This window comes from Chrysemys picta, chromosome 8 (assembly GCF_011386835.1).
Source record: "Chrysemys picta bellii isolate R12L10 chromosome 8, ASM1138683v2, whole genome shotgun sequence".
NCBI classification, from domain to species: Eukaryota; Metazoa; Chordata; order Testudines; family Emydidae; genus Chrysemys; species Chrysemys picta.
Genome location: NC_088798.1, coordinates 69079225 through 69094469, shown reverse-complemented (window position 1 = coordinate 69094469; position 15245 = coordinate 69079225). Strand labels below are relative to the sequence as shown.

Sequence of the window (15245 nt, the reverse complement as noted above, 5' to 3'; positions counted from 1 at the left end):
TGCCAGTGTATAATTCTTTGTTTCTTCACCAGGGTCAGTTCTTAATGTCTCTTGTAGTCAGGAATCCCTGGACTTTGTGGTTTCAGTGAAGTAAGTGTTCCTTCTTCTCTTTTCCTGAAACAGTGTGGTTTAGCATCATACAGGGGAGAGGTTACTAGCACATCACCCTGTAATGATTTTGCTTCTTCTAGTAAAATCCAGAGGCACAGTAGGTCTGTCAGTGGACAAGGGAGAGGTTACTAGCACTTCACCTTGTCTTTTTTTTTTTTTTTTCTTTTTTTCTGCTGTCCAGAAGACACAGCAGAGCTAGAAGGAGAAATAGGCTTATCATCAATCGGAGAGTCCTCCCGAGGTGGAGGGGTCTTTTTCCAGTGCGAAGCCTGGGTCCAGGCAGGTAGTCCTTGGCACTTCACAGTGGTGGTGGTTAACAGGACTTGGGCCTTTCCAGTGTGGAGCCAAAGCAGTCTTTCGTTGATGGACTTTACGTAGACTCAGTCTCCTTGTTTCAATGAATGGCAGGGCTGCTAGGGTCTTTGGGTAGCACTTCTTTTATCTGTGAGAAAAGAAACCTAACACATTTCATTAATGCCTGGCAGTGTTTTGCAGATCTCATAGTTGCTTGGGCACATTCAGGCCCCCCTTTTCTTGGCTATCAGCCAAGTCTTAGCTGTGGGCAGTGTCCTTGGATGGTGCCAGCATCTTATCTTTGGACTGAGCTTGCTAGCTATTTTTCCTCAGTTAACTCGTTCTGTTCTTTTTCCTTCTTCCCCTCTTGGCTTCTTTTAACCTACAAAGGAAACTTCCACTTTTCACTCATACACCTTTTCCCAACAATGAACACATACACATTGCCATTATACAGTACATTAGTCTTATTATTCAATGTATGCCATGTACACCCTTCCAGTAAAATAACTTTATTACAGAGCTTTGGACCAACAAACCAGGACAAGCACACCCACTTTTGAGGAGTCCACTCGGTACAACCTCAGGTGTCCAATAGCTTTCCTCCCTCCCCAGCCCTCTGGCTAGAAATCTGAAGTAGCCAGAAGGATCTCATGGGCAATATGGGGAGTGGGTTAACATTCCATGTCCTTGCTTCCAAAGACTGTTGGTATGCAAATTTTAACAACAATTTTTTTCAATTAAAAAAAAATCTGGCCAATGAAGTTTCTTTTTCTTACTTAAGCAACTGTATTAGACTTTAGTATATCACATTTTCTTGATTTATCCAAACACTTTTTGTATTCCAAGTTGAATAAAAACAAGTATCTGCTTTTTGATTTAACCCTTCTATTTAATTTTGAACTAGACTGTATTATGAAAATATTAAACCCAACAATTCTGGCCACAAGACAAACACCACAAGACAGGACAAAGAACACAAAAATAATTCCTATTGTACCAGTAAATGCATGGTACATTGAATGCTGTTCAGCTGGCATCCATTTTCTCTGATGATCTGAAAGACAAAAGAACAGAGGTCTACCCCTTCTGGGTAGTCAGTCATTGCTTAAAATATTTCCTTTATATACACACATACTCTTGTTGATTTTAGACAAAACCGAGGAATTATCCCATATTTCCTTGTATTTGTTTCATAGGCAGCCCAGGTTTCAGTGGCTTCTACCTTATTAGTTAGAAAATTGCATTAATACAGATGCTTTCTGGCTTGCTTCCAGATTCAAAGCTATCCACAGCTTAAAAATTCTTATGTAAAAAGGGACACAATTAACTTTCCCAGACTTTTGATTGCCTTTTACTTCTAACTCCTGCTTTCAAACACCCAGTGATCTGAAAGAGACGACACAACCTATATTAGTAGGTTTGCATTTCTTTTACCTCTGCTACAATATACACTGCACATGTTCTGGGGAAAATGCACATCCTATCCACAATTCAATTTCCACAACACTAGCCACATCAATTTCTACACAAGGTGTAACTGTTTCTTTTGTGCTTACAAAATCTCCATGCACCCCTAGTAAAGTGACAGCTCGACCACACAGAGCCAGGGGCACTGTCCTTCTCTCTCTTTTTACCAGATCTTTTATCTGCTATTTTGTTACCCAAAAACAAATTCAAATCTTTATTCTTCCCTGAACACTGGGTAAAAGCCATTTACTTAACATATAATTCAAAGGGCTATCCTTAGAGGGTTTTACCAGAGACCCACCCATCTGCCTGCTGATACTCTAACAGAGAATTACACAGAGAACAGAGGGAATTATGGCCTAATAGGATCCTATTACAGGAATTTCTACTAATACTGACCGCTACAAGGGACGGGACAGAAGGATCCCAATTCGACCTCAGAGCTTCATCGCACGCGATGGCTTCCACTCTGAGGAATTACGAATGAGAGGCTCAGTTCCGTCCACACACCTAACACCCAAATGTATAAGACAGAAATTCATTAACCGGAGTCGCCAGTAACTGTCACCAAAATATCGGGTCCACCTAGCTGAGAGCCAATAACAGCCAGACAGGGATAAGGAAGAGTTGCTTTATTCAGCAGAAGAAAGGAGAGCCTTGCACCTTGGTACAAAGACTCTGTCTTACACACATTTTACCATTTCAATTATTATCCTGGGGATTTGAAATCCCCATGCTTATAATTACTTACTCCTTTCCTTCCACTATGCCCTCAAAGTTTCCAACCTGTTCTCCAATCTCTCTATCTATTGCCTGCCCGCTTGGGCCCGATCCTGCTTTTCTCGCTGAACCGTCCCTTCCATGGGCACCAGCTTTTTCACTACCAATTTAGATAGGAGGGTGGGCTTCTCAACTAGCCTCCACCCTTCCTGGTCTCTTCTCTTAAACATTCTTACTCACAAGGCTACCCGAGTCCTCCCTCGTGAGGCTTGCCACTTGGGCAAAACACATGACCCATTGGCATTTAACTATTCAATTTTCTCTTGTGGCAAACACACTGCTCTTGCAGCATATGCAAACACAAATGGTTAAATTCTGACAAGTCCCTGAAGGACCGGTACTTGCTTAGCCAGTGCTTCCTTTTCTGCCTGGAAGTCCTGTCTCAAGGCTTGCAACATGCCCTGGGCGTAGGTTTGAGTTGCTGCCTGGTTCATGATCTATGCTCTTAATTGCTCAATTCTAGTTATCAAGTACACAACTCTTCCCTTTTCTCCAACTTCTCTATTGCCCAGTCCTGCTACGACTGGGGTAGATCCACCTGACACCCTTCCCGGTCAGCCGGGGTGGAAAGAGGAATGCTAAATCCCTCTCCGGTTCTCAGACTTACTGCGGCTGAGAGTAGGCACACTTTCATACTCACACACGTACGTCCAGACTGGCCACGTCTGTGTATAACGTTCAGAGAAGGTGCTGTGCAATCTCCAACTTGCTTCCTCTCTTGGGAGGGCAGTTCTTTTACACCCTGAGGTCTCCTGGGGCGTCTTTTCAGTGATTCCAGTCCAGGCCGGCTGCCTGTGGTTTCTTCAGCTTCCCCAAACCACGCCGGCTCCAGGGTCGCAAAGGCAGACTGTTGGATCTCACTGGACAGTTAAGCTTTGCAAATGTAATCTCAGCACTGTAACTTGTATTGCCTTTGGTTTGACTATGTCTATATTTTTTCACAGTCAGCTGGGGCCGAAAGCAGTTTTTCTTTGTACTTAGCCTGGTCTGCATTGATTCTTGACCTTGAACGCAGATTAACTTTCTCTTTATCTCTGGACCAAGCTGAATTTCAAATTAACCCGTTCCTTTCCTCAATAGACAAATTGCTCCCATTGTGTGTCAGAGGCTTTTTTGTGATTAAAAGCTCCTCTGAGATGTATGATCTTATCTAGATTGAAGGTACCTTCTAGTGGGCATTGTTTAGATGAATTTTCACGCGTGTAATGATTCCAATTCTCTAAATACCTGCAGGTTTTAGTACCATAATGTACGTACATGAAATAAGCTGGGGTACCCTTAGTGGGTGAGAGGGAATCCTTAGACTGTCCCCCACCCATTTTCCAATCACACACACAGGGAGGAGGATGCCCTGTCCGCGCTAGCGGCACATAAACTAAGGATCTCTCCCTACAGGGTATTCACACAGGAGAGACTAACAAGGATGGCCACGACCCTCCTACACCTCCCTTCAGCAAAGAGCGTCGGCTAATCTCAGAGAGACGGCGCCGCTTACTCTGTTACATCCAGTGAGATGATCAGACTGTCAGTGGCTCACACAGAGAGGAAAAGGGGGAGGGAAGATGGGTTCACACACACTCCTAGACCCAGGTAGCCTCCTCGTCGGACGATGCCAGGCCGAGTTAGCCCACCGTGGGTCGGATCTCCTAAAAGATCCTCTAGTTACCGGGCTTGCGTTAGAGTAGTTCTGGTCACAAGCCAAAAGACTTCGCAGAGTACTCTGGGCGTCTTCCGGTAACACTCATTTCACACTGGTGTACACACACACACACACACACACACACACACACACACACACACACACACACACACACACACACAAGGCCTTATTCCAGTACTATTCCCAAGTACCTCGATGCATCACTTGAGGCGGTAAAAACCCCTCCTGAGGCGGTAACAACCCCTCAACACAGGTGCAAACCCTATGCACCTAGCATATGCATACAGGGGGCGGCAAACAATTCCCCTATTACGCCGCTCAGCATCTGACCTTGCTGCACAGTCAATAAGGTCTACCTCTATTGTGGCGCCATGGGGTTCAAAGGGGAACGATCCGTAGCAGCTGCCGTTGCCTCAGTGGGCGTTGCCATCCCGGACGAGCCCCCAAATTGTCGGAGAAAAACAGAGTTCTCACTATTTGTTTAGGTATAGCAAGTCAGATGCTTTATTAACTCTCACAATTGCGCAGAGGGAGAGAGCTAAGCAGGTCTCTCACTGGTAACTAATTACAGCAAGCATTTATACCTTTCATTACAGAAATAATGAGGGACAGCAGCATTTTGTTTATACATAGGCCATCTTGATATCTCATTTCTTCACTTGTTTTGACTCTTGCCAACATACAATTATTTTCTATACCTTATCTACACAAGGTCTTCTACACTTTATCTATGCTGAGGTCATCATGACTTCTTACACAGTTCTTTCTCACCCGCCTCACACAATCCTCGCTTCTACAAATCTCGCGTTAACAGGGTTACAGTTAGCCTGACTCTTGCTAACAAACGTCATGCATTGCAGTTTCCTTCTGTCAGTTCTTTTCTCTGCTTCCACAGGGGGGAAGAGTTTCTAGTCTTGCACCCAGTTCCTAACTCCTTGGTGGTATACGTGGTCATGGAGAGATCCAGGCTGCAACATCCAACAACTACTCCCTCAGACATGGGTGCCAAATGGCTCGATCTCCAGGGAGCAAAGGACTTCTCCTCTACCTCTCTCCAATTCAGGATTTCAAATTACCAGGCTTTTCGAGCTAAATATGATTTCACCAATTATGATTTCACCAATTATACAAAGGTTTTAGAATTCAAAGACAAGCTACCTCAGGAAAATGGAGCCCACTTCCAGTCCTTAATTGATGAGGGCAAACTGGTGGCTAAGATTTCCTTCCAAGCTATAGAAGATGTTGGAGACACTGCATCCAGAGGGATGGCTACAGTCATTCTTATGAGGAGAGATTCCTGGTTACAGTCCTCAGGTTTCTCTAGGGAGGTGCAGAATACCATGTGGGATCTGCCCTTCAATACAGTCAATCTCTTCCCTAAGAAGATGGCTGAGTCTGTCCACCCCCTCAAGGATTTGAGTACAGCTCTTTGCTCACTGTACATCTATACTCCTACCCCTAAGAGAAAGCATCACAGGCAGGGATACAGAGCAAGACCACCTCCTCAATCTTTTTACCACCAATGCCTCTGTAAATGACAGAGGGTGCACAAGCCCAGACACACAGTGCCTGTGACAACCTTTGCCACACCTCACTCTAAGAATCAATCAAAGAATTTCTTTTGATGGGACTGTTAAGATTTGTCCCCCCCCCCCCTTCAGTTTTTTGGAGGCTGCCTTACCCAGTTTGCCTGGAACTAGAGGGCCTAACAGTTTACAAATGTGTACTGGAAATTATTCATTGCAGCTATCTGATCAAGTTTCTGTCAACTCCTACCCACAAACCCCCTTCTTGGTTCCTTTTCAGGGACCAATCTCACAAGAAAATTGTCTGTCAAGAAGTGGACTCCATCTCCCCATCAGGGAAAAGGATTCTACTCCCCATAATTCTTAATTCCCAGACAGAAAGGGGGATAGAGACCCATTCTGGACCTACAGCGACTAAATATGTTCATCCAAAAATTAAAATTCCACATGATCATATTTGCATCAATAATTTCCTCCCTAGAGGAGGGCACATGGTTTGCAGCTCTCAACATGAAAGACACATACTTTCACATAAACCTTTACCATACTATAAGTAGATGCTTATGGGCAGATGAGCTGAGAGCTTCAGTAGATCTGTGAATCAGAACTGTCTTGGCCAGCTGGGCACAATAAGGAAGACTCAAGCGCTGTCATGATAGATTTTCCATAGAATCTGTGGTATTAATGGGATTGGAGAGAAGGCGTATCAGTTCCTCAGGTTCCTCTTTGGTCAAGACCATTGCCAATTCAGGGTCCTTCCATTAAGGCTAGCTAGAGCACCCAGAGTCTTTACGAAAGCTTTTTTCAGTGGTGGCAGCTTGGATGAGAAGAAATGGGTTCACCATCTTCCCATACCTCGACAACAGGCTCCTAAAGGGCATATCATACAAGCAAGTCACTTTGGCAACCCGTTTTCTTCTTTGCCTGCTTCCTTCTCTAGTAATTTGTATTGATCACAAGAAGTCTTTGTTGACCCCCACAAGGTCCACATTCTTCATATGAGTGACCTTGGACTTGACCACAGCACAGAGCTTATCTACCTCTCGAGAGATTCCATGTTATGGGTGCTCTCATAAACCAGGTCACCCTCAAGCCCCAGACTTTAGTCAGATCATGCCTGCCTGCCCTCGGCCATGTGGCCTCATACACACATCTGAGCCATTTGCCAGGCTCCATCTCCATTGTCAGCAAACCTGGCTTGTCTGTCTGTTCACTAGAAAGGGCAACATCAATGCCAAAGTGACAATTCCTTCCAAGGGTCTGGACCCTTATCCGGTGGACAAAACTGGAGAACGTTTGCATGGGGATCCCTTTCCTCCCACCAACACCCGAGACAACCATCATTACCAAAGCCTCCCTCTTAGGTTTGGGTGCTCATATGGATGATCATGCTGTACAAGGCATCTAGACCCCTTCAGAGTCCAGGATGCATATTTACTAGAACTGAGAGCAGTCCTTCGGCCCTGCAAAGCCTTCCTCCCACTCATCCTATCTTGACTAATCCAAATAGTGTTAGACCAGTGGACAACTGTTTTCTATATGGTGATAGTGACTGTGAAATGCTCAGGGAGATTAGAGAGGTTATAAAAATAAAATACTCAATAATAATGGGGGATTTCAACTATCCCCACATTGACTGGGTATATGTCACCTCAGGATGGGATGCAGAGATAAAATTTCTTGACACCTTAAATGACTGTGTCTTGGAGCAGTTAGTCCAGGAACCCACAAGGGGAGAGACAATTCTTGATTTAGTCCTAAGTGGAGCACAGGATCTGGTTCAAGAGGTGAATATAGTTGTACCACTTGGTAATAGTGACCATAATATAATTAAATTTAATATCCCTGTGATGGGGAAAACACCACAGCAGCCCAACACTATAGCATTTAATTTCAGAAAGGGGGACTACACAAAAATGAGGACGTTAGTTAAACAGAAATTAAAAGATATAGTGCAAAAAATGAAATCCTTGCAAGCTGCATGGAAAATTTTTTAAGACACCATAATAGAGGCTCAACTTAAATGTATACCCCAAATTAAAAAACATAGTAAGAGAACAAAAAAAGAGCCACTGTGGCAAAACAACACAGTAAAAGAAGCAGTGAGAGGCAAAAAGGCATTTTTTAAAAAGTGGAAGTTAAATCCTAGTGAGGAAAATAGAAAGGAGCATAAACTTTGGCAAATGAAATATAAAAATATAATTAGGAAGGTCAAAAAAGAATTTGAAGAACAGCTAGCCAAAGACTCAAAAGTAATAGCAATTTTTTTTTAAAGTACATCAGAAGCAGGAAGCCTGCTAAATAACTAGTGGGTCCACTGGACGATCAAGATGCTAAAAAGCAACAGAGGGTCCTGTGGCACCTTTAAGACTAACAGAAGTATTTGGAGCATAAGCTTTCGTGGGTAAGAACCTCACTTCTTCAGATGCAAGTTCTTGCTCCCAATACTTCTGTTAGTCTTAAAGGTGCCACAGGACCCTCTGTTGCTTTTTACAGATTTACAGACTAACACGGCTACCCCTCTGATACAAGATGCTAAAGGAACACTCAAGGACGATAAGGCCATTGCGGAGAAACTAAATGAATTTTTTGCATCGGTCTTCATGGCTGAGGATGTGAGGGAAATTCCCAAACCTGAGCCATTCTTTTTAGGTGACAGATCTGAGGAACATTGAGGTGATTGAGGTGTCATTAGAGTAGGTTTTGGAACAAATTGATAAACTAAACAGTAAGTAATAAGTCACCAGGACCAGATGATGTTCACCCAAAAGTTCTGAAGGAACTCGAATATGAAATTGCAGAACTACTAACTGTAGTTTGTAACCTATCATTTAAATCAGCTTCTCTACCAAATGACTGGAGGATAGCTAATGTGATGCCAATTTTTAAAAAGGGCTCCATAGGTGATCCCGGCAGTTACAGGCCTGTAAGCTTGACTTCAGTACTTGGCAAACTGGTTGAAACTATAGAATCATAGAATATCAGGGTTGGAAGGGACCTCAGGAGGTCATCTAGTCCAACCCTCTGCTCAAAGCAGGACCAATCCCCAACTAAATCATCCCAGCCACGGCTTTGTCAAGCCTGACCTTAAAAACCTCTAAGGAAGGAGATTCCACCACCTCCCTAGGTAACTCATTCCAGTGCTTCACCACCCTCCTGGTGAAAAAGTTTTTCCTAATATCCAACCTAAACCTCCCCCACTGCAACTTGAGACCATTACTCCTTGTTCTGTCATCGGCTACCACTGAGAACAGTCTAGATCCATCCTCTTTGGAACCCCCTTTCAGGTAGTTGAAAGCAGCTATCAAATCCCCCCTCATTCATCTCTTCTGCAGACTAAACAAGCCCAGTTCCCTCAGCCTCTTCTCATAAGTCATGTGCTCCAGTCCCCTAATCATTTTTGTTGCCCTCCGTTGGACTCTTTCCAATTTTTCCATATCCTTCTTGTAGTGTGGGGCCCAAAACTGGACACAGTACTCCAGATGAGGCCTCACCAATGTCGAATAGAGGGGAACGATCACGTCCCTCGATCTGCTGGCAGTGCCCCTACTTATACAGCCCAAAATGCTGTTAGCCTTCTTGGCAACAAAGTAAAGAATAGAATTGTCAGACACATAGATTAACATAATTTGTTGGGGAAGAGTCAACATGGTTTTTGTAAAGGGAAATCATGCTTCCCCAGTCTACTAGAATTCTCTGAGAGGGTCAACAAACGTGTATAAGGGGAATCTAGTGGATATATAGTGTACTTAGATTTTCAGAAAGCCTTTGACAACGTCCCTCACCAAAGGCACTTAAGCAAAATAAGCTGTCATGGGATAAGAGGGAAGGTGCTCTCATGGATTGGTTTCCAACAACTCAGGAGAAAAAGCTGGGACTTTTCAGCTTGGAAAAGAGACAACGAAGTGGGGAATATGATGGAGGTCTATAAATCATGACTGGTGTAGATAAAGTAAATAAGGAAGTGTTATTTACTTCTCATACCACAAGAATTAGGGATCACCAAATAAAATTAATAGGCAGCAGGTTCAAAACAAACAAAGGGAAGTATATTTTCACACAATGCACAGTCAACCTGTGGAACTCCTTGCCAGAGGATGTTGTGAAGGCCAAGACTATAACAGGGATAAAAAAAAGAACTAGATAAGTTCATGGTCCATGATGGGCAGGGATGGTGTCCCTAACCTCTGTTTGCCTGAAGCTGGGAATGGGGGACAGATCACTTGATGATTACCTGTTCTGTTCAGTCCCTCTTGGGCACCTGGCATTGGCCACTGTTGAAAGACAGGATACTGGGCTAGATGGATCTTTGGTCTGACCCAGTATGGCCGTTCTTATGTTCTTATATAAACATGTAGGAGACAGGGGCGGTGGGGATGAGATCGCTCCCTCTTTGTATAGTCATTCAATCTTTGGAATTGGTGCATCAGCCATCACATAACCCTTTCAGCAACATATTTACCAGGTGTGCAGACCTCACTAGCTGATAGTCTCAGCAAGCATTTTTCTGTGGACCATGAATGGGAGATTCACAATTCAGTCCTGGATGCAGAATGCTGTCTTTGGACCTTTTTACCTCACAGGTGAACAGGAAACTTCCTTGTTCTGCTCCAGAGCAGCTCTAGGCAAGGGCTCAAAGGGAGATACCCTTCTACCACCACGGAGGGATCACCTCGGATATGCCTTCTCTTCAATCCCATTAATACCACAGGTTCTAAGGAAAATCTGTCACAACAAAACTTGAGTCATCCTTATTGTACCCAGCTCGCCAAGACAGTTCTGATTCACGGATCTACTGAAGCTCTCAGTTCATCTGCCCATAAACATCCGCCCATTTCCGGAACTTCTGACACAACACAAGAGCCTCTTCAGGCACCCCAGCTGCTGCAAAACAGGACCTGGTATTTGGATGGGTATGAGGTGTAAAGTGTTCATGTTCCAGAGCAGTGTGATTCATTCTTAATCAAAGTGGGAAAGATTCCAGAAGATGTATTCAGCTAAATGGAAGTGCTTCTCCTCTTGGACTCAACAACGCCAGTTATCTCTAGAATCTGTTGGGATCTCTGATATTCTGGATTATTTACTTACCCTTAAAACAGCACGTCTCTCTTTTATTTCCCTTTGGGTTCATTTGGCAGCAGTCAGTGATTTTCATTCCCCTATTGACAATCTGTGACTGTATTTTTGAAGGGGCTTCTTCGATCCTTCCCACCATTGGTGAAGTTCAGACCTCAGTGGAACCTCAGCTTTGTTCTTTTGTCTCTTCACAAGACCTCCCTTTGAACCTTTAGCCTCATTTTCTGTGTCCCATCTTTCAGTGAAAGTTGCCTTCATAGTCGCCATCACATCAACCAGAAGAATTAATGAGCTGGGAGCACTCATGGCAGGCCATATATTACCTTCCATAAAGAAAAGGCCTTGTGTCCCAACCTGACATTCATCCCTAAAGTAATTTCAGAGTTTCACATGTCAAACCATCCACTTACCTCCCCCACTTCCCTCCTTCCCAAAATTGCATGCTTATTATGGGGAGAGGAGGCTTCATTCTTTGGACATCTGAAGGGGATTGGCTTTTTAGCGAGAAAGAACAAAATCTATTAGAAAGACACCTAAACTATTTGTTTCCATATCAGAGAGATCAAAAGGTCAAGCTATAACTGCTCAGAGACTTTCTGAATGGATCTCTGGCTGTATTATCCTTTGCTACCAGCTCGCCCATTTCCCTCCGTCCCCGCTCTCGCCTCCCTTCCCACCCCCATTGATAAGGGCTCATTGCACCAGAGTGCTGGCAACTTCTGCTGCATCTCTGGGAGACATACCTCTACAGGAGCTGCTACATGGAGTTCCTTGCACACCTTCCTGAGACATTACACTTTTGGTTCAGTCTTTCAGTACAGATAGTGGGAACAGCAGTATTACAGTCAGCTATCACTTCTACGTCCTCACCTCCACCTCCTGTTTGACTATTATTTGCTTACCTCCTGTATGTGGAATACACTATCACTCGAAGAAGAAATGGAAGTTACTTAACTGTAACTTGAGGTTCTTTGAGATGTGTGGTCCCTATCTGTATTCCACTACCTGCCCTCCTTCCCCTCTGCTTTAGATTTGCGGTAAGAGAAGGAACTGGAGAGGTGTTTGTCTACACTGCTCTTTATGCCCTTGAATTGAAGCACAAGGAGAGCCACTGTGCATGCTAAAAATCTCTGAACTCAGGTTCATGGTGCACATGCATACTCATATGTGGAATACAGAGAGGACCAAACATCTTGAAGAACCTCCAGTGACAGATTACTTATAAGTAATCTTCATTTACCTCCAAGCTTTGCTACAGCAGAGTGAGTGTTTAGGTTGTAGATGGAAGTAAACTCCATTGTGCAAATACTCCATAGTGGTTGGGAGGTTCAATATGTGGGGCTCCATGTCATTTTGTATTGCACAAAGCATTGCTTCATATAAAATTCATGTTGTCATTTATGCATTTTGTCCCTATTATGGAGGTGTAAGTTGCAACTCCAGTATTAAGTCTGTATGAGTAATAGACTCCATTATATGTGTTTTCCATTTCCTCTAGCCTTTGATTGGAGTAGGCAGTTTCTCTGAAAACTTCTGTGCTCATTGTAGTTCGGCAGAAGAATTATTTTCTGAAATGTTAGAAAGAGAAGGTGGGTGAGGTAATATCTTTTAATATTTTCTGAAATGTTCACAGTTGTAGGATACCTCTTTCTCAGTGTGACAGTCAGTTTGAGATTACTCCTGATTTGAAAATTCACAGAAGTGTTTTTTCTCAACGCAGTCAATAGCTTTATTGTTCAGAATTCACACGCATACAGATAGATGTGTGGTGACATTCAAGCACAGGATAACATTTTGAACTATGTGCATTGTACTAAAGTTTAAAAGTGAATGCAGATTCACTGAATAATGATCATTAGGCACCCAGCATGCAAAGATGTACAGGTGTCATCTGAAAGAAGGTATACAGTAGGGCTTGTGCTCTTGCAAAATCTTCCCCTTACCTCTAGCTAGTGCTCTTTGCGTACTTGGGGAAATGCAGAGGAAAGAGTACATGAGCCTACCTTCACTCCTCCCTCCACAGCTTCGGAGAGGCTACTAGGCGGCAGGAGTGGTAGGCAGCAGAGCTGGTAGTCCTGGGAGCCCACTGCTGTGCTGTCCCACTGCCTCTGTGCCCCTGTTGTGGACCCTCTGCGGCCTACAGAAGCGGATTCCCATTCCTGAGGATCATGTGAATGAGGATCCATCACTGCATACCATCAAAGAACTGCAAGAGTAGTCCTGTGAAAGGAAGAATGGAGGAGTTGGTGGTAAACCAAGAGACAGTGTGGGGTAAGGGGCTGGCTGGGGACAGTATGTTCTTCCAGTGACCAGACCTGAGATTCAGTAGAAGAGAGCCCATTGGGCCTTGAGGCGCATGAGAGTAGATTTCCCTTCTTGCAGAATGGTGAAGTACTGCAGGTGGTGGTGGGAAGAATATGGGCTGGAGGAAAGAGGGGACAGGGAGTTTCACCATTTAGAGGCAGTTTGGCTGAGTGTGAACTGTGTGTTCTGGAGGAGCTTGGGAACACTATTCCCTGTTCCAGATGTGTCCTTTGAAAATGAATGCCCATAAAATATTAAACATATGAAATTGGGCCTAGGTGTGGAATTCAGGGGGTGGAAGTGCAGGAGAGGAAGGGGCCCTGTAACGGGGTCCCTGCAGGGCCCTCCTGTCTCCTGCCCCCACTGGGCTGAGAAAGTCACACAGAGACCTTTTGGTGCAGTGCTCACCTGGTGCTTTTATTTATAGGCTGTGCTCCCACCACCTTTCCACCTCACACATAGTCCCCTTCTTACAGTCGGCAGGCAGGCAGGCGCGAGCTCGCTTGCTCTTTGCTTCCCCTCACTGCCTTTCCTCTACTGCAACTTCCCTCTTTCTAGCTCCTCCCTCTGGCTTCCTTCCCCTGGGGCTCTTATCCAGCCCCAGCCTGATGAGGCAGCAGCTGTTCCAGCTTCCCCAATCAGGGCCAGGTGATCTACCCGGCTCCAATTCACCTCCCTTAATTGGAGCTGGAGTGACAGAGGGTTGGTGTAGCGGGGTGGTCACCCACTAGGAGTCTGAAAAAGTTACTGCCAGCCCTGGGAGAGGGCTGGGGCTACGAGCTAAAAGCTAGGCTGATTGGGGAAGCAGCCACAGCTGGGCCACGCCCCAGTCAGACCTCAGCTGGCCCTGATAAAAGGGCTAGGAGCCAGGAGCTGAACACACTCTTCCTCCAGCTTCAGAGGGAAAAGGACCTAGCTGCTTGGGAGCTGAGGGTGCAGGCAACAGAGCAGGGCTGGGGAAAAGCAAGAGGAGCTCCTACCTGGCAACTCCCCAGGCTGCAGGCCCTGTGCAAGGCCAAACCAGGTACTAAGAGTTGCAGAGGCTGCAGCCCAGGGGTTAGGCAAAGGTAGCAGGTCCAAATCCTCCTTTGCCAGTGATGAATGTATTGAACACTGTTGTCTGCCCCAGTGAGCAGGGGCCAAATGGAGACTAGCAGTAGCCAAAAACTGAGGTGAGGTGGGGATAGAGGGTTGGGGGTTCCCCCTGGAGGGGAAACCCAGATCTGTGGGGTTATGGGCTGGGGCAGAACCCCAGGACAAGGGGCACCAGGGTCTGGGAGGGACACGGTGGGACAGTGGCAGGGAGACACCGGCCAGCAGAGGGCGCTCCAAGGCTGGAAAAGCTAATTCCCTGGACGCTCAGCAGGAGGCGCCGTGCCGGTGAGTCATTGCCTCATTACAGTTAGCTAAGCAGTTTTTTGCTTAGCACCCTGTCACGGGCCCATAGGAAATGGAGGAAGGGGAAGTAGTGACATGGAGCCCTTTATTCCCTCTCTATGCTCTTGTCCCCAATGCCCCCATGTTCTGCCTCATCCTCTTTATGCCTCTCCATTGGGGTGTGCAGTGGTTTGTAAAAGGACATGAAGAAGGGAGAGGTTTGTATAAAATGTTAAGGGTGAACCAGGCATTTAAGATGGTGTATCTGTTTTACTGTCCTTTTTAATCATATAAAACTCTTGGTAATTTCTGGGGTATTAGTAAGCAATATGAATTGTTATTTGGCCATCTATAGTCCTCTTTGTCAACAAATCTTATTAAAGAAAAGCTTCTTTAACTGATAGTTAAGGTTGCTAAGTGCAGCTCCTTCTAAACAAGACACCATTATACACACAATTAAAGCCTATTGAAATCACAAACTGCACTGAGGCATCATTAGTTCTGACACCAAGCTCAACACAGTTTACTGACGCCCTTGAAACTTCTGTCTGAACAACATCCATGAACCATACCTTTTCCCTTCTCTCTGTTACATGCTTTATTGAGTAGTGAGTGTAGGGTATAATGTTTTGAGGTGAAATAACAAA

The 15245-nt window shown here is 44.9% G+C and overlaps 1 protein-coding gene and 1 long non-coding RNA gene across 23 annotated transcripts in view; one reads left to right on the top strand and one right to left on the bottom strand.

Moving 5' to 3' along the window:
* ATF6 (activating transcription factor 6) overlaps window positions 1-15245 on the top strand; it is a 357879-nt gene that overhangs the window by 105794 nt on the left and 236840 nt on the right. The window lies entirely within an intron of this gene.
* LOC135973252 (uncharacterized) lies at window positions 253-4665 on the bottom strand. The gene is made up of 2 exons (XR_010590060.1): window positions 2275-4665; window positions 253-553 (listed from the first exon to the last, which is right to left on the bottom strand). It is a non-coding gene; the product is annotated as an uncharacterized LOC135973252 (long non-coding RNA).